The sequence below is a fragment of the Bos taurus genome, chromosome 2, assembly GCF_002263795.3.
Source record: "Bos taurus isolate L1 Dominette 01449 registration number 42190680 breed Hereford chromosome 2, ARS-UCD2.0, whole genome shotgun sequence".
Taxonomy (NCBI): domain Eukaryota; kingdom Metazoa; phylum Chordata; class Mammalia; order Artiodactyla; family Bovidae; genus Bos; species Bos taurus.
In genome coordinates, this window is record NC_037329.1 from 29,048,647 (window position 1) to 29,072,172 (window position 23,526).

General features: G+C 38.5%; 1 protein-coding gene and 1 non-coding gene across 3 annotated transcripts in view; one reads left to right on the forward strand and one right to left on the reverse strand.

Annotated features, from left to right (window-relative positions):
- XIRP2 (xin actin binding repeat containing 2) overlaps positions 1 to 18,689 on the reverse strand; it is a 78,732-nt gene extending 60,043 nt beyond the window's left edge. For both annotated transcript variants that reach the window (XM_010801950.4, XM_005202402.5), the window contains exon 1: positions 18,537 to 18,689. The gene's annotated coding sequence lies outside the window, so the exon portion shown is untranslated. The remainder of the gene's footprint in view (positions 1 to 18,536) is intronic.
- On the forward strand, positions 1,218 to 1,300 carry MIR2285W (microRNA mir-2285w). The gene has a single exon (NR_107829.1). It is a non-coding gene; the product is annotated as a microRNA mir-2285w (primary transcript).
- Positions 18,690 to 23,526: the final 4,837 nt, after the last annotated feature.

The window sequence follows — 23,526 nt, forward strand, 5'->3', positions numbered from 1 at the left end:
AACTAAAAGCCAGGCAAAGAATGAGCTGGAGTGTCACAAAAGTCCACAAAGCTGATGCAAATACAGATGTCAGCTTCAAAAGGCAAGTGTAGTTCTGGAGACATATTAATAGCCTTGCTATTATATTCTGGATGCATTCTAAGGAAGTCAACTACTTAGTACTCAGAAAATTGACTTAGAACTAAATTGGGAGAATGATGAACTAAATTCCATAAAATCTAAATATATGATTTATAACCCAGCTCAAATTTGTGTACACCAGATCAAATCTATGGACATACCATAGACTCAGAGCCATTACCATGAATAAATTTTCTATAATTCTTAACATTTGCATATCCCTCAGCTAATAATAAAATTCATCTCTTTTAAGCATTCAGAATGCTGCTGCCAAGTCAAATTTGTACTCAATTTGAGTTTTATATATTTTACCCTTATTTGAATATTATAAAACCAAGAAATAGGTGGAGAATAAAATGAAAGAGCAAGTGTATAGCAAATCTTGCATTAATTTACAGTGTTTGAAAAAACATGGAGAAGAAGGGCAGAGAGTTAACTGAGTAAAAGTGTTTGCCGTGAAAGGCATGCTGTGGCATATGCACCCAGTAAATCAGATTCCACCTTTTAAACCAACCTCCCTCTGGCCCCATTCCCCCCAGAAGCATTGTGTCGTGTGTACTCTAGTCACCTCTCCAAAATCCATTCATTCATGTGATTTGCATGATTTATACATTAACAAGAACAGATCATCTCTCAGGGTAATAAAAAGGATTAGTTCTTGCCTTCTTAGTAAGTCTTCCCTAACCACTCTTCTTCTTATTCAGGTACTGGAAGAGATCCTACACATCCAGTTGCCTTATAGAGGAGAAACACAAGGTTTAGCAATGTGTTAAACAAAGTATAGGTTCTCAAAAGATGTGTACATCCTTATCCCCAAATCTGTGAGAGAGAGAGAGAGTGTGTGTGTGTGTGTGTGTGTGTGTGTGTATGTTCAGTTATGTCCTGACTCATTGAGACCCCATGGACTGTAGCCCGTCAGGCTCCTCTGTCCATGGGGTTCTCTAGGCATGAATATTGGAGTGGGTTGCCATTTCCTTCTTCAGGGGATCTCCCTGATCCAGGGCTTGAACCTGTGTCTTTTGCTTTTCTTTCATTGGCAAGTGGGTTCTTTACCACTGCACTACTGAGAGGCCCCATTATCTGTGAATATGATATTTTATTGGGTTGACCAAAAGTTCATTCAGATTTTCCTGCAAGATCTTACAGAAAATCTTGAATGTACTTTCTGGTCAACCCAATACATGACAAAGGGGACTTTGCAGATGTGATTAAGAATTTTAAGGTGGGAAGATTATCCAGGATTGTCCAGGTGGGTTCAATGTAGTCACAAGGTTTCACATGAGGGAAAGAGAGGCAGGAGAGTCAGAGTCAAAAAGGAGAGGTAATGACAGAGGTGAGAGAGGGGGAAGAAGGTGAAGAAGGAGAAGAAAAAGAGGAGAAAGAAGTGGAGGAGGAAGGAGAAGAGGAAGAGGAGTGAGAGGGAGGGGAGGAGGAGAAGGAGAAGAGTGGGGTGGGGGAGAGAGAGAGATGTAATACAAAATCTAAGCTACAGGCTTTGAAAGCAGAGGAAAGATTCCATGAGTCAAGGAATGCAGGTAGATTCTAAAAGCTTAAAAATGTAAGCTCCCCCATAGAACTTCTAGGAGGAAGGGGTGGGGGGCATCCCAGGCAACACTGTGATGTTGATCCAATGAAACTTGTTTTGGACCTCCAGAACTGTAATAGAATGGATTTGTGCTGTTGTAAGCACAATTGTATGTATTAATAACTGTTTGCATTAATTTGTTACAGCAGCAATAGAAAACTAATACAAGCATCCACTATACATATATATACACCTCACCAAGTTGGAAATCACTACACAGTAAATTATTTTTATGGCATATTTCAGTTCTAGCTGCCCCAAATTTCATAGATTTATACATACAAACCATGCTCTGTTGGAAACATCTTTGAATTTCTTTGTGCCTCAAAGAATAAATGTTCACCTACTCATATATAAGACTTAGTATAAAAGTCCAATTAGATTCTAATCTCTCTGAGTAACAGAACTGCCATTTCTAACTGTAATAACAACTTCTTGTATAGATTTGTCTTCTCTTTTCTGCAGCCCCTAGCATCTCATAAGAAGTTCTCCTGGTACAAGAGCAGTTATAAATGTACAGAATTTAGATGGAAATTAAATAATCATTAGTGCTTACTATTGCTAGTTTGGACATATTTGAAAATTCAATCATATTGCTATTAAATATTTTAAATTGATTGCTTAAAGTATTGGCCAGTTAAAAAATCAATAATTGAATTAAATGACTTAAATTTCTTTGAAATGGTCAAATAAATTGAAACTATTAAATGCCTATAGATGATGTATACTTTTACAAAATAAGTCTTGCTAGATATTTCCCTAACACAATGAGACTTATATTGCATTACAACAATAACTACTTGTTATCAATTATGTATTAGCCATAACCTTACACATCATTTTATGTCTAATTCTTATAACAACTCTACCTGATGGGTGGTATTATTTCCAGTTTACTAATGGCAAAAGTAACATTTAAAAAGATAAAATCATACAATACATGGCTGAGCTTGAAAAAGTCCTGGTATTTCTGAGTACAAGGCTATTTAACTCTGCACAGTCTTTTATGTAAGTGTTTTTCATTAACATATAACATTATAAAGTAAACTTTTAATGAAGGGTATGAATCTCCCTTTCTGCTTCCTAAACATCTACACACAAATCCTTTATTTCAGAGTATCTAGGGATAAATCAAAGGGAAACCAACAAAGTGAATTTTTGTGCCTCTAAGTGAATTCTTTTTTTGTCCTTATAAGCTTGAGTTTAGAACTGGAAATCAAGCAAATTCTTCATCTATATTTCTTTGGTCACTCACTGTGGAGCTCAAACTTGAGATAGGGTTAGGTATTGATCCAAGCCAGCAGGGACAGAGTCAAGCTTTTCTGTAAGGGAAGGAAATGCAAAGCCAGGACTACTCTCATTGCTATTGATTTGTTTTGCCTCAGGGCATGGGAAGTGGTGGCAGGATTCCATCAAAGTTTCTTCTTGTTTAAATCTGTATCCCAGGTATACAATAAGGGTATTTGATAAACTCTCCCCTTAAGGCTGTCAGCATACATTTGGTAAACATTTATTACTCATCTACTGTTGACCATAAAGAAGGCTGAGCCCCGAAGAACTGATGCTTTTGAATTGCAGTGCTGGGGAAGACTCTTGAGAGTCCCTTGGACAGTAAGGAGATCACATCAATCCTAAAGGAAGTCAGTCCTGAATATTTATCGGAAGGACTGATGGTGAAGCTGAAGCTCCAGTATTCTGGCCACCTGATGCTAAGAGCTGACTCATTGGAAAAGACCCTGATGCTGGAAAAGACTGAGGGCAGAGGGAGAAGGGGGCAACAGAGGATGAGACGGTTGGATGGCATCACCAACTGAATGGACATGAATTTGAGCAAACTCCAGGAGATAGTGAAGGGCAGGGAAGCCTGGTGTGCTGCCGTCCATGGGGTCACAGAAAGTCAGACATGACTTAAAGACTGAACACCAACAACTGTTGACCACGCATAGTGCTCAGGGCAGGGCACAAAGTCATCACTGTTGTATTTAGTCCTGCTCTACTTGAAAAGAGAAGAAAAGAAAAACCCCAGAGTGATCCTCTCTGGCCTGTGTCTAAAAATAGAACTACAACAGCTTGCATCATTTCCACATGCTGACTTAGGAATAAAAAGTTCCCATATGGCTGGCCCTGCCAAGGAAGTTAGCTTTTGTGAATATGCAGCAGATGGAGTCCTCCTGAGGTGGGGAATCCTAAAGGAACTTGGTGACACACATACCACATCCCCATCCCCCAAACCACATTCATTTATACTGAGATGAAACTGAAGTAAAATAGATCAAGACTAATCATATTGATGGGGTTGAAAAGTCCCTCACATGTATCCTCATAATGGCTTAATTTCTCTTCAGATTTTTCCCACTTAACACAAGCAATGAGTAACTCTCTCTACTGTGCTCTCCCAATGTTTGAAAATTACACTTCTGTTTGCATTATGTGTTACTTTTTATTGTATTGTTGAATCTCTCTGTCATCCCTACTTTTCTCCCCTTCCACCTGTATGCAAGTTCCTCCAGCACAGGGCTGGGTTAAGCTCATTTTGAAACCCATTTTATATCCGTTCTACCTGGGTTTCATCCTGCATGAGGCAAACCCAAGGGAGATTAACCATCTACTCTGGACCCAGAAAGCCTGATATTTATTCTGTCTCTGACATTACTTTTGACTTTAAGCAAATTTCTTAACCCCTGGAAGTCTTCTTCTTCCCTATAACAAGAAAATGATACCAGAACCTGAATGCCTGTGAGGACTGAGGGATATCTGATTAAAGCAATGAGTTTTACATAGTATCTTGCACATAGTAAATAATATATGTTCACTAGCTTCCTGTCTCCTTAGGTGGTGTTATATATCCTAGGTATTATTATCCAGATAATTTGAGATGATACAAGTCTGAGAATAATAAAAGTTACAAAGTTCCCCAAATCTCAAAGCTAGTAAGTAGAAAGGATAGCACTGGACTGATCCATATGAATCTCAAGGCTATTCCATTCCTTTCTAAAGTCAAGTATCTGTCATGTCACTTGAAACAAGGAGAATACAATAGATCATGAAAGAGTAGGTAATTACCAGGAAAGATTGGGGCAAAGAAGGTGTACGGTCATGTTCATATGGCCACAGGAATGGAGAAAGTATTTAAAAGAGAAGAATGTCAATGAATGTGATATCCAAAGTGTTAGTCTGTCTGTGTTTTTGGCATTAGCCAATGAACCATCAATTTTTCACCAGGAAACAGGAGGGCAGTCCCCTAGAAAATGTGAAATGTGTGAAAATCACTCTAGTATATCACACTGTGGGGATGAATCTACTCCTTTTCTCCCTGCAAATGGTTCCTCACATTTCCCCCTTCCCTCTGTTTTTAGGTAAAATCATGAAATCATCACTCAAAGCTATTCACATGTTTTATTTCCCTGTAGTGTCTCTGAGCAGTGGGCTTAGCACAATGAACTCTGGCCTGGATCAGTTAGGTAGTGATGACTGGGCTGCTCCTTAAGATTCTGCCTTCCTTGTTTCTGCCTTCCAAAGGCAAAGAAAGAGAAGGATCCTGGATTCCATGTTTAATGATCCATTCCACTGCTGCTCTGGTAAGTACTTCTACATTGCTAGGTACCTCTGCTAAGTATCTCTTCTAAGTACCTTACTGAGATGTTTGATAACTGCTAAAGGAAGAGGGGTTTTTATATTTGGTTAGTTGGAATATAGGTATTCTTTCTATTTCATCTGTATATTCCTTTACTTAAATTGATTTCCATCCCCTTTTTCCCCTAAGGTCTTGGTCTAGAAACTCTCCAAAGTTGCTATGTTCCTGCATAATTCACCTCTCCCTAACTCATTTCTTCTTTGATGTAAGTTAACTTTTTCTCACCCATTATTTCCTAATGTATTCCTTTTATATTCCTACTGCATACTAGCTTAGAATATGTTCTTTCCCTAAAACAATCCATTTTTATTTTTCAGGCTTGGAAAAATTTCATGCAAAGCTAGTTCATGTGTACTAAACTATTTTATTTAGTTCCAAGTATGCTGTTGTATTGGAGAAGACTTTTGAGAGTCCCCTGGACTGCAAGGAGATCCAGCCAATCCATTCTGAAGGAGATCAGCCCTGGGATTTCTTTGGAGGGAATGATGCTAAAGCTGAAACTCCAGTACTTTGGCTACCTCATGCGAAGAGTTGACTCATTGGAAAAGACTCTGATGCTGGGAGGGATTGGGGGTAAGAGGAGAAGGGGACGACAGAGGATGAGACGGCTGGATGGCATCACTGACTCAATGGACATGAGTCTGAGTGAACTCCGGGAGTTGGTGATGGACAGGGAGGCCTGGCGTGCTGCGATTCATGGGGTCGCAAATAGTCAGACACGACTGAGCGACTGATCTGGTCTGATGCTGTTGTCACTCAACAGATCAAAAATAAGCAACAGTAATAAAATGCAGATGAACCTTTAATCATCTGCAGCTTTGAAAAACATCTTCCCAGTATGCCTACCTTTAAAACAAGCTTGGGCAGAGTAAGAAACTTATTTTCTACTTAAATCAGTCTATGCTAGCTGCAATCTGGAAAAGCCAGACATTTCCAGATCCATTTTTAGGAATTCCTCAATTCTTCATCCTCTAAATTTCCCCTCTCCATTAAGGTTAGCATCTGAGATTTATTCTGACAGAGGGCATTAAAAGAAAGCCTGAATCATTCAGTTCTGATTCTCACTGACTTAGACAATTGATGCTGTGGCAGCTTCTCTCCTACTGACCATACTTTTCCTTTGAAAAACAAAATGCATTTTTTTCAGTCTGCTTTTTGTCTTAGAGAAATTCAGTCTCTGAATTTACACAAACTCTTTTCAATGACCTTAAGTAAGTCTTTGTTTAAAATACTTTCTCTGCCTAAGTCCACAAATAACAGCATACTTTGATATGGTTTTCTTTTGAACTAAATGGCTAATAGACTTCATCAAAGAAAGGAAACCTCACAAACTCCACACAGTTTCCTTACCAAACATTATTTGGAAAGGCTAAGCAATCAAGGAGAAAAGTGAAAATGCTTAAGTAATGCAACATTTTGCTTGCTAAATAACAGACTCCTCTGGAAGTAAATGTGATATGCTAGAAAAATTCTACCTAAAGAAACAAACACATTCCAAACAATGTGATCTTTAGTCATTTAAATGTTTCCTGGGTAGGAAAATAAATTGTGAATGTTAAGCAGAAATAATAAGAATCCATCCAGTCTATGGGGTTGCAAAGAGTCAGACATGACTGAGCGACTAAACACAGCTCTTACCAAAGTTCTAGGTTCTCCTAATATGCGATAAAATGAAAGGTAATCAGCACTTGTCAAATGTTTGTACTGGCATGACTCCTTTCTGATTATTGTCCCCCATAATTGCAAAGGACACTTGATAATACTGTATACATTTTGAACGGTCTTTTAATTTAGAACAAGGATGTTTATAAATTAAAACTATAATAATTTTAATTATGTCAAAACTGAATCAGCCAGGTGCTGGGTTACTGTCCCTGTCACCATTAACATGCCCTAAATACCCTTTGCATATCAACACAGCCTGTAATTTCAAAAGAAAGAGATGATGTCAGTTTCCTAATGATATCCTGGTCCTAGAACAGTCCAAAGAATGGAAGTAATTTAATAGTCTTCCCTGCTTAAGATACACATGAGACACATAGTCAGTCAGTCTCATCATCCCTTAATTTATTTATAGCTACTATCCTTGAAAATCTGGCATTGGCATTTGTTTCTTTTCTCTCAGATTCAAAACCTAATCCTATCAGGCCCCATACGTGGTGGAACTCAGTTTATGCTGCCTATTTCACTCCTGTTTTTAAAGGGCAAAGTGTAAAAATCAGTCTCTAAGTGTTATTCGGATTGAAACTCGCTCTTGTCTATGCACGATAAGACAGTAACATCTGTGAACAATGAATTTAATTAAAGCTTGCAAACAAAAGTTTTGATAGGCCACTCAGGTGTGGTGGTAGGTAAGGGGAGGAAAGTTGTTGGGGGTGGGGGGGGAAAGAAATGTAAAAAGAATTAAAAATTATATATTGTGCTTCTTTGTAAGATTCCACATGAAGCTAGGCTTTCACAGCTTTCAAACAGAATCACTTTCCAAGACTACTCCCGTTAGGCACCAAAAAACCTTAGGCAGCTGGACAAATCACTTCAACTTAGTGTAACCTTCCACTCTTTTAAGACAACTTACCTGAAAAGGAACTCAGACTATAAAGTTAAGTATGTCCTTGTTTATTTTTAAAGATTATTTAAAAATCTAGACACTTAACTACAGCTACAGATGGGAACTAACAATCACTAGTCAGGGACTCAGCATCAGTCTCCATCTCTTCAGTCTTCTAGTAGCATACATCACCATGCTTACCATTATTTCAGTCAAAGAATCTCTTAGCCTCATCAGTTTACAAAGTGGTCACACCCACAATGTGAATGTGAAAGTCTGGTCATCAAACAGTGGCCAGAAATGATCCCCATGGGCCTTTATATGGGAATAGAAGAAATACAATCCATTTGTAAGAATGATATTCTTGTGCTTTTCCTAACAATGAGTGCCAGAGCCTCTCCTAAAATTTTTTTTGTTTTTGGAAGAACCGGTTATATGCAATTTTTATTATTACCAGGAACTAAAATTCCTAGATTGCCAAGAAGCAAATTGACAGTTGAGATAAATATGGCCAGCTTCACAGGTATTTAACATATAACATTATAACTTGCCCAGTAAGCATTTATTGAATGAATTTGCCTTGCAACAATACTGCAAAATTCAGTGCACATCCTTTTAGGGTTTCTGTTGACAGATTTTAATTTTTCTCTTGTAGTTCTTTTTAAAGAGTAGAAAACAAGTTCCCAATTCTGTAACAGAAGTTATTTAAGCAGAGCAGTGATGTGAAATTTGGGATTAGAGCTTCCAGGAGGGAGGAGAAATAAACTTCTTGCCTGTGAACCTGTGAGTCTCCCACAATGAAATCCAGCTCATCTCCCAAAATGCTCAGCAAGACACCATATGAGCAGGTGAAAATTAAAACTGCATAAAATCGTGTGTTCGGAAAATGAAACAAGTCAACTTTGGGCTTTCTGCCCAGTTTCATTTCTGTCAGAAATTCTCTTGTTATTACCTATCTGCAGAAAGAAATTAGAAAAGTGTTATAGCTAAAAAATTTCAGATACATTCATATCTCCATCACAGTTTGGTCCAGAAGAAGATAACTAGCTTCCTCATTCCAGTGGGTAAGTACAAGACTACAGATAGAACATGCAAGTACTAATACACACACACATGCACACACACACACTCTTCTTTGGGGGACTATTTAATCACAAGTAGTATCCGGTTTGCTTTATGAGATCGAGGAGGAAGCCCTCCTGAGGTTTTCAGACTGTCCCAGTGCAGCTCTGAGTTGGAAGCCTGCGAAGGAAAACATATGGGGCAGAAATCCCCAGGCCCCATTCACCAGCCGTGCAGGACCTGAGGAAAACATCACGAAACTCTCTGAGCCTAACATTTGCTATTACATGAAGTATCTCAGGAGAAGGAATTTAAAATGTTGATGCTTTGCAGCACTCTCAGCAGTGTGCTTTATAAAATCTTAAAACTGAGTGTGGAGTTGGTGAGTAGCTTAGACCAGACAGAAGTAATACTCATCTATTGTGACCAGTCTCCTGAAACACACACACACACACACACACACACACACACACACAATTCTTGACACCCAATCATGTACATTTTTCAGGGTTCCATCCCCAGTCTTGTGTTTTTGTCTCACCACACACATTCTATTAGCTCTCAGTTTCATCCATATTATATCAATGTATATCTCTGGTAACTATTTAAGACTTAATCTTAACCTTGCCATACTTTTGAAAATTCAGTGTGACTTTAAAAAGAATATTACTCGCAAACTTCTTTTCATTTTCAAATTTTCCAGTTGTATATTACAATGGAGAACATCTGGGATTGTCAGGATAATGGTGAATGTGACATGCAGTCAATTAAAAGTGAATAAAATGATTGTTGGGTATTAGTATATATGCAAAACCACAAACCTTTAAATATACACACACACACACACACACACACACAACCTGGGAATGGGGGCAAATATATCAGATGATGAGGAAAATGTCAAACTGGCTTCTGATAAGGTATATTTAGCTCAAGAATGTGGGGACAAATGAAATGGGAGATCAATGGAACTTCTAATCTTGCAGCTGACAATGGGCCCAGGCTGAGTGGGCATTGGGTCTGGCATGGGTCCTTTAAGCTTTAGCCCCATGCCTGAAGCCTGGAGTCAGGAGCGCTTAACACCAGGCCACCAACACTCCTGAACTGTTCTTGGCCTCAGTTGAAATGTGTGCCCTAATCCATCCTAGGTTCCATCCTGTCTTGTGCTTAGTTTTCCTTATTTCTGACCTTGTGATTTATTTTTCTGTTTATAGCTTAGCTTCATCCATCAAACCTGATACATTGTACCATTTCACTGGCTCATAAACTTTTGCTTTCTCTTCCATTACTGGATTCCTCTTGGCCTTTTCTGCTTTAGATTCTCCTGATGAACAGGTGCCCACAGCTGCATCTTTCAATGCTTTCCTCCCAAGTAAGAGTTCTCCCTGCATCTTTACTCAGACACTGAGTGGATTCAAAATACAGAGAGATGAGGCAAAAGAGCAGAGGGGCTGATGGGCAGGATGTGTTGAGGATGGGAACACTATACCGCGGGTCAAGAAGGTTAGTTGCAGCTAAAAGAAAAAAGACTGTGATCTAAGAGTATTTTGAGAGTTAAGAACTAAGTCAAAGTAATGAGGGGGTCCAGTGTGTGGCTATGAGCAGCTCCATCAGAAAGGAGACAGACTCATTATGGCTGAAGTGGTTCAAGAGTTCAGTTTCTTGAAGTAATGTGATATTGATATGACTGAAGATAACCAAAAAGTTATTAGTTTCAAGTGTTGGAATGATTATAATAGAAAAATGATATTAATAGCTTTCTACAACTCCAAAGAGGACATAAATTTAATTTGAGCTCAAGAGTGCACCTTTGAAAAGGAAGGGTACCTTTAACAAGAGAAAGTGAAAGTAAAGTCGCTCAGTCATGTCCGACTCTTAGCGACCCCATGGACTGCAGCCTACCAGGCTCCTCCGTCCATGGGATTTTCCAGGCAAGAGTACTGGAGTGGGAACAACCTATTAAATCGGGTAAATAATTTTCTCTCTTAAAAACGTTTTTATTTAGTATGGTGTTATTTTGAATTTGCAGTATCTAGGACAACTTGGTACTTTAAATTCTTAAGTTGTTCTCTGGGAAACACATAAATGTTATTATATGAACCCCATATATTAGACAGTAATAATAATGATAATAATAATAATAGCAAAAACTTATGTAACACTGTATACCAGGCACTGTTGTTTTAGTCATTTTACAAATATGAATTTATTTAATCCTCAAAACAGTAATGTATGAGATAGATTCTATTAGTATCTCCATTTTCAGATGAGGAAATAGGCACAGAGATGGATTAAGTAATTTGCCCAGGATCAACCAGTTGGTTAGGTTTAAGAGCCAGAATTCAAACCCATACTGTCTTGTTTCAAAGTCTGTGCTCAACTAGTTAGATTTTACGTGACACAGCATTTTCTGGTTTCCTAGTAAAGTGTTTGGAGAAGGCAATGGCACCCCACTCCAGTACTCTTGCCTGGAAAATCCCATGGATGGAGGATCCTGGTGGGTTGCACTCCATGGGTTCTTGAAGAGTCGGACACAACTCAGCGACTTCACTTTCACTTTTCATTTTCATGAATTGGAGAAGGAAATGGCAACCCACTCCAGTGTTCTTGTCTGGAGAATCCCAGGGACGGGGGAGCCTGGTGGGCTGCCGTCTACGGGGTCGCACAGAGTCGGACACGACTGAAGTGACTTAGCAGCAGCAGTAAAATGTTATGTGGGTTTCCTTTGAGATCTCTTCTGGCTCTAGAAGGTGATGTTCTTGTGATTTTGGTAAACTGAGGACACTCCATAAATCTTAAGGATAATGATAGCCCTAGGGTTAAGTAATATATTCCACAGGTCTTTAAGAGAAATGAAAAAAAAGAAGGAAGGAGAAAGGGAGAGAGAGAGAGAACAATGCATACCATTTCTGAAATCTTTCTAATATTGAAAAATTTTCAAAAAGTTTTCTAATTTCAAAATATAAAGATGATTATCAATAATGAAATTTTATATATCAACTCCTAGAACTCCTTTTATACAGCTATCTATGGGAGAATAATCTTATAGAAAATGTTTATTATTGTTATAGTTTTTATAAAAATATAGCTTTGTACTTTATCAGTACAAATGTTTACAAAACGGAAGTTTTTAAAGCAATGTTACACAAAAGGTAAAGTGTCACTATAGATGATATTGTGGTTATTGGTTATTGTTCGAAGGCTACTCATTTTTTTTTGAACATCTAAATGGACTTTGAGAACATAAAATAAAGGGAAAACAATATGGAGACATAGGTAACACTGTGCCTTGTGTATAATAATGTATAATATACATGTGCTCAGTTGCTCGGTCATGTCTGACTCTTTGCAACCTCATGGGCTATAGCCCACCAGGCTTCTTTGTCCATGGGCCTTTCCAGGCAAGAATTCTGGAGTGGGTTGCCATTTCCTCACCCAGGGGATATTCATGACTCAGGGATCAAACTCACACCAGCAGGCAGGTTCTTTACCATTAAGCCACTGGGGAGGCCCATGCAGATACATACACATACATATATATACACATACGTGTATATACATGATCATAATGGAACACAAATTAAAAGAGATGGTAACCATATAACAAAATGACATAGTAGAGAAGCTGGGATCAGTTGGGTTGAATGATGAATTAAAAGAAAAGCAGTGAAAATTGAAATTTGAGGTAATTTGTTGCTTCTAGTTAAAGGGTGGACTATTAGAAACTTGGAGAAGGAAATGGCAACCCACTCCAGTACTCTTGCCTGGAGAATCCTGTGGATGGAGGACCCTGGTGGGCTGCCGTCTATGGGGTTGCACAGAGTCAGACACAACTGAAGCGACTTACCATGCATGCATAGCATTAGAAACTATAAATTGTAGTTTTGAGCCAACAATTGAAACAACTGAACTAGATCTTTACAGGAAAAAAAAAATAAAAAAGATTGCAACTTAAATACAAACACATGGCTTCCTTTCAAATTTCATTTCTCTGATACTTTATAGAATTAAACTTATGGTTGTTGCCTAACTCTGGATGACGAAAGGATGATGAATCCTGAAATTATTCCCATTCCAGAACGAGTCAGTGACTGAAGCACACATGCATAACACAGTTATATTCCTCAAAATAAATACTTTTGAGTCCTCTGAGATCCAGAGGGCTAGTACAGTTTCCACTGAAGAAGGAAAAACAGGGCTGTAAAACAGGGTTCTGTTCTTACTCTGAGCAGTCTGGGTGGCACAGAGGACAGAGAGAGTGACCAAGCGGCTGATCGCCATCCACTGCTCTTCCTTGGCACCTCTAAATAATGTGAATGAACTCATTTTATTTTTGTCTCTTTCCAGGATTTTCCAACTTGATAATAAGACGCTTGTGTTGACAATAAAAAACTCTAACTTATATGACAAATAAATTAAAAGCTGATCCTTAGCTTTACAAAAAGATTTCTCCCTGTTTCTCTGGAACACTTATTTACTGTAGTTACTTCTGAAGTCTAATTACTTGACAAAAAGGCTTAGCGGTTAGATAAGATAAAGCTGAATTCTTGTTATGACTGTATGGACTGAAAACAGTCAACAACAGAGATAGTGATAAAGCACCTGTGGATTTTAATGCAATCCAGTGCAGTCCATCGGGTCGCTAGAGTCGTACACGACTGAGCGACTTCACTTTCAGTTTTCACTTTCATGCATTGGAGAAGGAAATGGAAACCCACTCCAGTGTTCTTGCCTGGAGAATCCCAGGGATGGTGGAGCCTGGTGGGCTGCCGTCTACGGGGTCGCACAGAGTCGGACACGACTGAAGCGACTTAGCAGCAGCAGCAGCAGTGGGGAAATGTGACTCTGCTGCTGCTGCTGCTAAGTCGCTTCAGTCGTGTCCGACTCTGTGCGACCCCGTAGACGGCAGCCCACCAGGCTCCACCATCCCTGGGATTCTCCAGGCAAGAACACAGGAGTGGGTTTCCATTTCCTTCTCCAATGCATGAAAGTGAAAACTGAAAGTGAAGTCGCTCAGTCGTGTCTGACTCCTAGCGACCCCATGGACTGCAGCCTACCAGGCTCCTCCATCCATGGGATTTGCCAGGCAAGAGTACTGGAGTGGGGTGCCATTGCCTTCTCCAAATGTGACTCTACTCATCAAAATGGCATATATATAGCTTTAAAAAAAAACCCCACCACTTAATAAAGTGAGATCTGCCTACACCTTACTTCAGTGGAATTAACTTCTTATGAATTAAGTAAGAAAATAAAATAATTATTATCTGAACATTATTTTATATTTATAGTTCCTGTTTGTGAAAGTTTACATGAAAAGCATTGACATGTTTTGAAACCATTTATAACACTGAACTTAGTTTTTAAAATTAACGGTGATGTGATTTTTGTTTTTTTTCTTTTAGCTTTTCCATGTTGTTGACTACCAAGTACATACACTTAGAAACACATACGATGATATATTCAGATTTTGGGGGAATTGGGTCTTTGATAAACAAAAATTTCCTAAAATAAATTATTTTAGTATTATATTCATTTTAAGTCATATGTATGCCTGGAGCAATTTGGCAATTATTTATTTTTGAACAGCCAGACATATCTAAAGTGTTCAGTTAATCAGGCAACAGGATATATCCTGCATGCAATTAGAAAAATGCAGAAGACACAAACCTACTTGAAGGTCTGCCAAAAAGAACAGTGAAAAATGATGTGTCCAATGACAAAGTGATGGTGGAGGGCGGGGGACATGGGGCGGAAGTGCTGGGGAAGAGGGGAAGAGTTCATCTAGCACAGATGACAAGCAAACTTAGATGATTAGTAAAGTTAAAAAATAAACCAAGGATCATTCATTAAGTTGTCAATAAATATGTGGATCAGGTCTCCTTTTCCATAATTTACCCTAAATTTGAGAGAAATATGAAATGAAAAATGAAAAGAAAAATAATAACCTGGGACAAAAAGACTTTATCAAGTTGTACTTTGAAATGTATTCCAAGTCATGGGGGTGGAGTGGGGATGGAGTGATGATTGCATGAAGCTTTGCAGAATAAAATACAGTCAAGAGAGGAGGTTTCTACTTCTCTCTTTCTAAATCTTGTAAGTTACTAATTAATGTTCTGTGCCTCAGTTTTCTTATCTAGAACTTAAAAGTGTTAAGTCAAATGAGTCAGTGGGGCTCTTTGTGTTATCTATGTGACAACTTCCTTTTATCCTTTGTGACATTTTCAGAAGTACAGCCACTCTACCAGGAATTTGGATTACCTATTGCACTGCTCACCACCAGATTATTTTTACGCCATCATTTAGGCCCATGGAGTCCCAGGAGTCATTAAATATAGCCATGCTGTCATTTGTTATATCCAACGGACACAAATAACGCATTGAATTTGCTGACTCTCAACTCTTTTAAGAAAGCAAAATCTTTGTTCTTTACATTGACTGTCTGATTGTCACTGTTCTTTGTGCTTTTCTTGACTATAATGTACAAATAGAAAAATACTCAGGTTAGTTAAATTTGCAAAAGAAAGATTTCAGTGATTAGGAAAATAAATACTGTGAATATTTCACTCTGGAATTCATAGGTAGCACTTCACAGAGGAGTAATATTGTGGGACATATGTGAAATAATAAAAAAAAAATATTTGGCCTGTTTCCCTGATTCCTGGCATAGTGCTCCTAAAACTCTTGGAATTTGATGGTGTCTTTGGTATGCGAGCTAATGAAGTAACTCCTGGCTTCATGTTGCTTGTGGGGGGGAAATATAGATAGTTTCAGGACAGGGTTTGCATTCAGAAAAACCAATTGAGTAATTAGAGAGTTGGAATATTCAGCTCTACTTTCTACTTTAAGAAAGGGGGAGAGGGGTTAGGCATTGAATCCTATTACCAATGGCCATGATTCAGCCAATTTCCCCACATAATGAAATCTCAATTCTAAACAACAGCATGTAGTGAGCTTCCAGGCTGGTGGACACGTTGATTGATGGTCAGCCCAGAGAGGGCATGGAAGTTCTGTGCACCATCTCCACACAAACACTTTACTCTATGAATCTCTTCCATTTGACTGTTCTTGAGCTGTAACCCAAGTTCGAGGCTAAAGTGGGGTCAACCTGTGGGTTCTGCTCTAACTCTGGAAGTTAGTATGAGTATTGAAATGAATTGTTGTACACCCAGTTGCTATCAGAGAATTGGAGAACTGGTTGGTGTTAGAAAACATCAGTCATTTGGTATCAGGGAAGAAAACCAACAATATCATATCTTACACAGTCACATGAAAACCATTTACCTAGGGGAATTCCCTGGTGGTCCAGTGCAGGGGGTGTGGGTTTAACACCTGGTCGGGAGTTAAGATCCTACATGTCTCACAGCCAAAAAACACAAAACATAAAACAGAAACAATATTGTAACAAATTCAATAAAGACTTTAAAAAATGGCCCACATTTTAAAAAAACTTTAAAAAAAAGATTGAATAAATCAGTGTTCTCAAATAGCTATTCCTGAATCAGAAAAGTCTGAAGTTAACCACAGTCTGCAAAGGATGAAACTGTAATTTGAATGAGCAAGTGGTTGTTTCAGAAACAGGAAAAAACAAATTACAATTTAATTAAATTTCAAAGTGTAACTTGAATGCTTTTAAAGAGGAGGTGGAAAACAAAAAGGACAACGTATTGTCAATTAAGTACTGTTCCCCACAGACTGTTCAATCAGAAGTCTTGAAATTATACTGCCAGGCACTTATTAAGTTGCTGCCCTGGTCTATAAATTACTGAATTTAGACATGACTTTGAGCTAACAAATAAGTGTTACAAAATGGTCTCTTACTGCCCAGTTGCATATGTGCATGAGGAAGAAAGAGAGGAGAGAGATGGAGAAAAGTGAGAGAAGAACCAAGTATCAATTCCCTGTTCCAAGGTTATCCGGGAGTCCAACCCCAAATTGTCTCATCGTAAGTAATATTTTACCAGAAAAATAAAAAAGAATACTGATGTGCAGAAGCTTTTCAATTGTGGTAAACGTGAGAGGCAAAATGCTTGACTAGCAGACAGCTATCCATGGTAAACAACAATAAATTATATATGAACTTTGTGGTCTTTTTACCCAAAAGTCAACTTGAAGAAAGAGAACCAACCCTCTCTCCCTCTGTAATCACTGAAGACTTGAGGCTCGCCTGACGTTTTCTAAAGTGATGCTCTCTGTGATCATGAAACAGTGCCTCTCTATTTTTTAGGTGGTTACAGGCAGTTGTATCAAAGATGCCCAGTACTTCATGCAGAAACATTCATGCCAAACTCCAGACTACATTTTCCCCAAACAGCTGGCACTTTGCCATATTGTAGACATTTGAAATGCTGACTGACTTGAAAAAAAAAAGGTCTAGTTGTTTGTTTATATATTAACAGTAAAAAAGGTAAAAGAGTCAAAGATTAGGCAGAGAAGTAGAGAAATACTTAAGCATAGAATTAAAGACTTTCCCATTTTTGATCTGGTATTTTTGCTTCTAAAACTCAATGGTAATAGCTTCTAAAACTCAAAATAGGTGCTCTTTCATATTAAAATTCATGGCTCTGAAGGTAGCTGAGGTAAATATTTTGCTCGTCCTTTGGCACTCTGTACATAAAATTTTAAAATAATTCAAACCAACACCAACATGTCAGTGAGCAAATAGAGCTTTGATAAAAATAAAATATCTTTCAGTTCAGCACCAGCTGGCTAAATTTAAACCCTGCATTATGTAATCTTAAAGTGTCCTTGCTTTTAGTTGGTGTCTTAATTTAAGAGAATCTGTTATAATGTCTCTTCCAAATCGCTTTAGTTTCTAACATTCTAAACATTTAAGGCACAACAGGACCAAATTAAGGTGTTCACAGGCAACTGAAGACAGAAAAAATTCATTTGAAACAGTATATAGGGCATGCTACTTTTAAAGTAAAATCTGTCTTCTCTCTTTAAGTTTGTAGTTACTATAATTAGGGCTGGCAGATCTGACTGGCTGTGCTTTTCTTAATTCTGGAAAACATGTAAGAACCTGATTCTTTAATCCTTACTCCAGTAATACTCCCAGAGGAGATGAGACTGTGGCTGGGGCAAGAAGTACAAAATCAAACTAAGGATGGATGAAGAATACATTTCATACATCTCCCTGAGTAAGCTGCAACAGTTGAGAATATTTTAAGTTCTCTTTTTCCCTCAGCAAATTTTAAGAAATATAGTTTAGAGTTTTAAACATATTCATTGTATAGATTATCAATTTATGCTCATAAAAGATGAACTAATTTTTTCAGTTTTCTCTTTTGGCTATAACCTGAAGTATAACTTCCACTCATGTCTGTTTATCAAATTTGGCTTATTATTCTTTAATACTAAAAATAAAAAAGGACTAACTATTGATCTATAAAGAGATTAATAGATGAAGCCCTAAATGTAATAATCTGAAGTAATGCTAAATATTGTCATAAAAACAAAATCTGACTGAATATTTCCTCTGCTAACAAGTACAGTTTGACCTGTGGTCTTCATTGATCTTAAGCAATCAGTAAGAACATATTACAGCTATGGAAGTAGACATTTATCAATGGCGACGTAACACATACCTTCTGCAATATTTAGACTTAACCCCAAGTTCGTGGAAATATCATATATCTTTACAGTTCTTCACAGACTAGTTTCCTCCTTTGTACAGCAAATTTCCCAGTCCCCTGAAAGCAATCGGTGGAGTGGAGGCCAGCTCCACTGAAGGGTCTATCAAGCAAGTAGATGGGACGGCTGAATTTATTTTAGCCCTGCGTCTAAAGGATGTAACTTAGCACCTATTTTTAGGAACTGAGCTCTGTATAGGTGGAGCCTGAGTCAACTACTCTTTTCAGAAGTGTGTCTCTGAGGGCACACTGCCTCGTAGTTCCTCAGTAATGTATGCATGGTATTAACACATGTGCAGTCAATCAAACCTCCTTCTGCAGCCAGGACCATCAAGCCAACTCTCCACTTCCGAACAAAGTCTAAAAAAGAACCAGCACTGATGAGGGAAAGGACTGACAGTCTTTGAATTAGTTTCATTTGTTACATTTCAACCTTTTAAGAGTCAGGAATCTGAAAATAAAGCATAGAGGAAATGTTCCAATTTATTATGATGGAATTTGGGTTTTCAGGAAGCAGAAACACCCATTTTTATTTACAAACAGCTCTTAGGTATTGAAAATATTGGATTGCTTTTTGCAGTTCACATACAAACAAAACACCGCTGTGGTATATTTGTAAGGAAGAAAGTGCTCTCTTGTTTAAAGAAAGTGAGAGAGGAAGGGGTGATAAGGCATTCTAGAGAGAATAAAGCACACTTGGCAGAAGGAAGAGCAGGCCAGGAAAGGAGTCACCTCACATGCTCCTGAGAGAATCATATTCGGTGTCCTTTGCTGCCACTCTCCTTACTCAGCACAACCTGGAGACCTGACCCGGAAGGAAGTGGGAGAACTCGCCTAGAATTGCAATTTAGCTCCATAATGCCAACATCTAATACTGTCTAAGTAAACATAAACCAGGCAGCATCCTTATCTTTCCTCTCTTCTATTATTTGCCTCTGATAGGCTTACTGTGTACACTAATGGCCTCACAGGAAGCCCAAATAAAGAGAAAAATCAGCCTTAAAGAAATCACTTGACTCACATATTGTTTATTTCATACAAATGCTTACAAGTAAGCCATTCATATTGTTTACTAATAAAGACTAGTATATACATTACATTTTTCCATATACAATATTCCATATACATGTACTTTCTAATAAAAATAGGTCAAGGAGTGATATTCCAACTGATTAACTCTAGGAAAAAGCTTCGGAAACAGTGTTCTTGTACACCCAACAGATTTTTCAGGGCCAGGAGCCAATACAATCTAATTAGTTTACAATAGTGCTGTCCAGTGTGGGAGCTACTAGACACGTGATCAATCATTCAAAGTTTCAGTTTTAGTTTTGTCACTCAGTCATGTCTGACTCTTTGCAACCCCATGGGCTGCAGCAACGCCAGGCCTCCCTGTCCATCACCAACTTCCGGAGTCTACCCAAACTCATGTCCATTGAGTCAGTGATACCATCCAACCATCTCATCCTTTGTCATCCCCTTCTCTGCCTGCCCTCAATCTTTCCCAACATCAGGGTCTTTTAAAATGAGTCAGATGGCCAAAGTATTGGAGTTTCAGCTTCAACATCAGTCCCTCCAATGAACACCCAGGACTGAACTCCTTTAGGATAGACTGGTTGGATCTCCTTGCAGTCCAAGGGACTCTCAAGAGTCTTCACCAACACCACAGTTCAAAAGCATCAATTCTTTGGTGATCAGCTTTCTTCATAGTCCAACTCTCATATCTATACACGATTATTGGAAAAACCATAGCCTTGACTAGACAGACAGACTGACTAGACAGACCTTTGTTGACAAAGTAATGTCTCTGCTTTTTAATATGTTGTCTAGGTTGGTCATAACTTTTCTTCCAAGGAGTAAGTGTCTTTTAATTTCATGGCTGCAGTCACCATCTGCAGTGATTTTGGAGCCCAAAAAATAAAGTCTGACACTGTTCCCACTGTTTCCCCATCTATTTGCCATCAAGTGATGGGACCAGATGCCATGATCTTCCTTTTCTGAATGCTGAGCTTTAAGCCAACTTTTCACTCTCCTCTTTCACTTTCATCAAAAGGCTCTTTAGTTCTTCTTCACTTTCTGCCATAAGGGTGGTGTCATCTGCATATCTGAGGTTATTGATTTTCTCCTGGCAATCTTGATTCCAGTTTGTGCTTCATCCAGCCCAACGTTTCTCATGATGTACTCTGCAGATAAGTTAAATAAGCAGGGTGACAATATACAGCCTTGACGGACTCCTTTTCCTATTTGGAACCAGTGTGTTGTTCCATGTCCAGTTCTAACTGTTGCTTCCTTACTGCATATGGATTTCTCAAGAGGCAGGTCATGTGGTCTGGTATTCCCATCTCTTTCAGAATTTTCCGCAGTTTGTTGTGATCCACACAGTCAGAGGTTTTGGCATAGTCAATAATGCAGAAATAGATGTTTATCTGAAACTCTCTTGCTTTTTCGATGATCCAGCGGATGTTGGCAATTTCATCTCTGGTTCCTCTGCCTTTTCTAAAACCAGCTTGAACATCTGGAAGTTCACGGTTCACATATTGCTGAAGCGTGGCTTAGAGAATTCTGGGCATTACTTTGCTAGCATGTGACATGAGTGCAATTGTGCAGTAGTTGAGCATTCTTTCGCATTGCCTTTCTTTGGGATTAGAAAGACAACTGACCTTTGCCAGTTCCATGGCCACTGCTGCGTTTTCCAAATTTGCTAGCAAAAGTTTCCTTGATTAAAATGAAATAAAATTGAAAGTTCATTTCATCAGTTGCACTAGGCACATTTCAATACTTAATTTCTACATGTGGCTGGTGGCTATGTATTAGACATTGCAGTGATAGCACATTCCTATTATTGCAGACAATTCTATGCTGATTTAGAGCATGGGATTTTAACACAGCTTTGATGCCAACTAAACTCTGTGACCTGACAAATTTCATACATTGTTTATGTTTCACTTTACTTCTCTATAACTAAATGGGACTCAGTTTACCTACTTTAAATGGTGGTTGTGAAGATTAAATGACTGTGTGTGTGTGTGTGTGTGTGTGTATAATACTCAGGAGCTTCCTTAATGGCTAAGTGATAAAGAATTTGCCTACCAATGCAGGACATGCGGGTTCAGTCCCTGGGTTGGGAAGATCCCCTGGAATAGGAAAGGGCAACCCATCCAGTATTCTTGTCTAGGAAATCCCATGGATAGAGGAGCCTGGTGGGCTACGGTCCACTGGGTCGCAAAACAGTAGCACATGACTTAGCAACTAAATGACAACCATATATAATACATGTGAAGGTCCAAATCTAGGAAAAATATTTCTTTAAAAATTATCATTATTATTATTATGAATTTATCCTGCATATGGTTAAGAAAATGGCACTGGACCTATAATCACAACAGTTCAATTTTAGTCGTGAGGATATTGACCTACAAGGTAAATACAGTAATCTTTACTTTTTATTTGAATATAGAAGCTAATGATGCTATCATGGTTTTAGTCTTTCAAAATATTGTCAGTTACTCAAAGACAGGACTTGTAGCTTTGTATTTTCTCTTCTTACTCAAAACTGCCTGCTTTCTCTTTCCATTGTAGTGATAGGTTTCTTCACTTGTTTCTTTAAGTTTAATTCAAGAAAATATTTCTTCAAACTTTCACCTTTTGGCCCTTTCAGGAAAGAAATATATTTGATTTAAATACATAAATAAAATTATTTTTTCCATATTTCTAGTGTTCGTTGTTGTTGTTTAATTGCTAAGTCATGTCTGACTGTTTTGCGATCCAAAGCACTGTAGCCCTCTAGGCTCCTCTGTCCATGGGATTCTCCAGGCAAGAATACTGGAGTGGGTTGCCGTTTCCTCCTCCAGGGGATCTTCCTGACCCAGAGGTCAAACCCGCATCTTCTGCATTAGCAGGTGGGTTCTTCACTGTTGACCCATCTTGGAAGCCTTCCTTTAGGTTACTTGCTTTCAATGTGGCTACCAGAAAAGCTGAATTTGGTTTTGCATCTCCTTGCTTGTGTCATCGTTCCCTGTTATTGAATACTTTTGAAACAACACTTACTAGTTGAGAAGGATTCATTTCAAATACACAGTCTGACTTCTACATTTTTTAAATCTCTGGGGCACTTTGCATGATGAGGGTCATATTTATCATCGTTACATTCTCAGGGACCTCCAGGTCTGTTTGCATGTAGCACCTATAAGCATGTTGTGGATCACAGCAAACTGTGGAAAATTCTTCAAGAGATGGAAATATCAGACCACCTTACCTGCCTTCTGAGAAATCTGTATATAGGTCAAGAAGCAACAGTTAGAACTGGACATGAAACAATAGACTGGTTCCAAGTTGGGAAAGGAGTACATCAAGGCTGTATACTGTCACCTTGTTTATTTAACTTATATGCAGAGTATATCATGTAAATTGCCAGGCTGGATGAAGCACAAGTTGGAATCAAGATTCCCGGGAGAAATATAAATAACCTCAGATATGCAGATGACACCACATTTCTGGCAGAAAGCAAAGAGGAACTGAGGAGCCTCTTGATGAAAGTGAAAGAGGAGAGTGAAAAAGTTGGCTTAAAACTCAACATTCAAAAGACTAAGATCATGGCATCTAGTCCTATCACTTCATGAGAAATAGATGGGGAAACAGTGGAAACACTGACAGACTTTATTTTCCTGGGTTCCAAAACCACTGCAGATGGTGACTGCAGCCATGAAATTAAAAGATGTTTACCCCTTGGAAGAAAAGTTATGACCAACCTAGATGGAATATTAAAAAGCACAGACATTACTTTACCAACAAAGGTCCGTCTAGTCAAAGCTATGGTTTTTCCGTATGGTTGTAAGAGTAGGACCATAAAGAAAGCTGAGGGCCGAAGAATTGACACTTTTGAACTGTGGTGCTGGAGAAGACTCTTGAGAGTCTCTTGGGCTGCAAGGAGATCCAACCAGTCCATCCT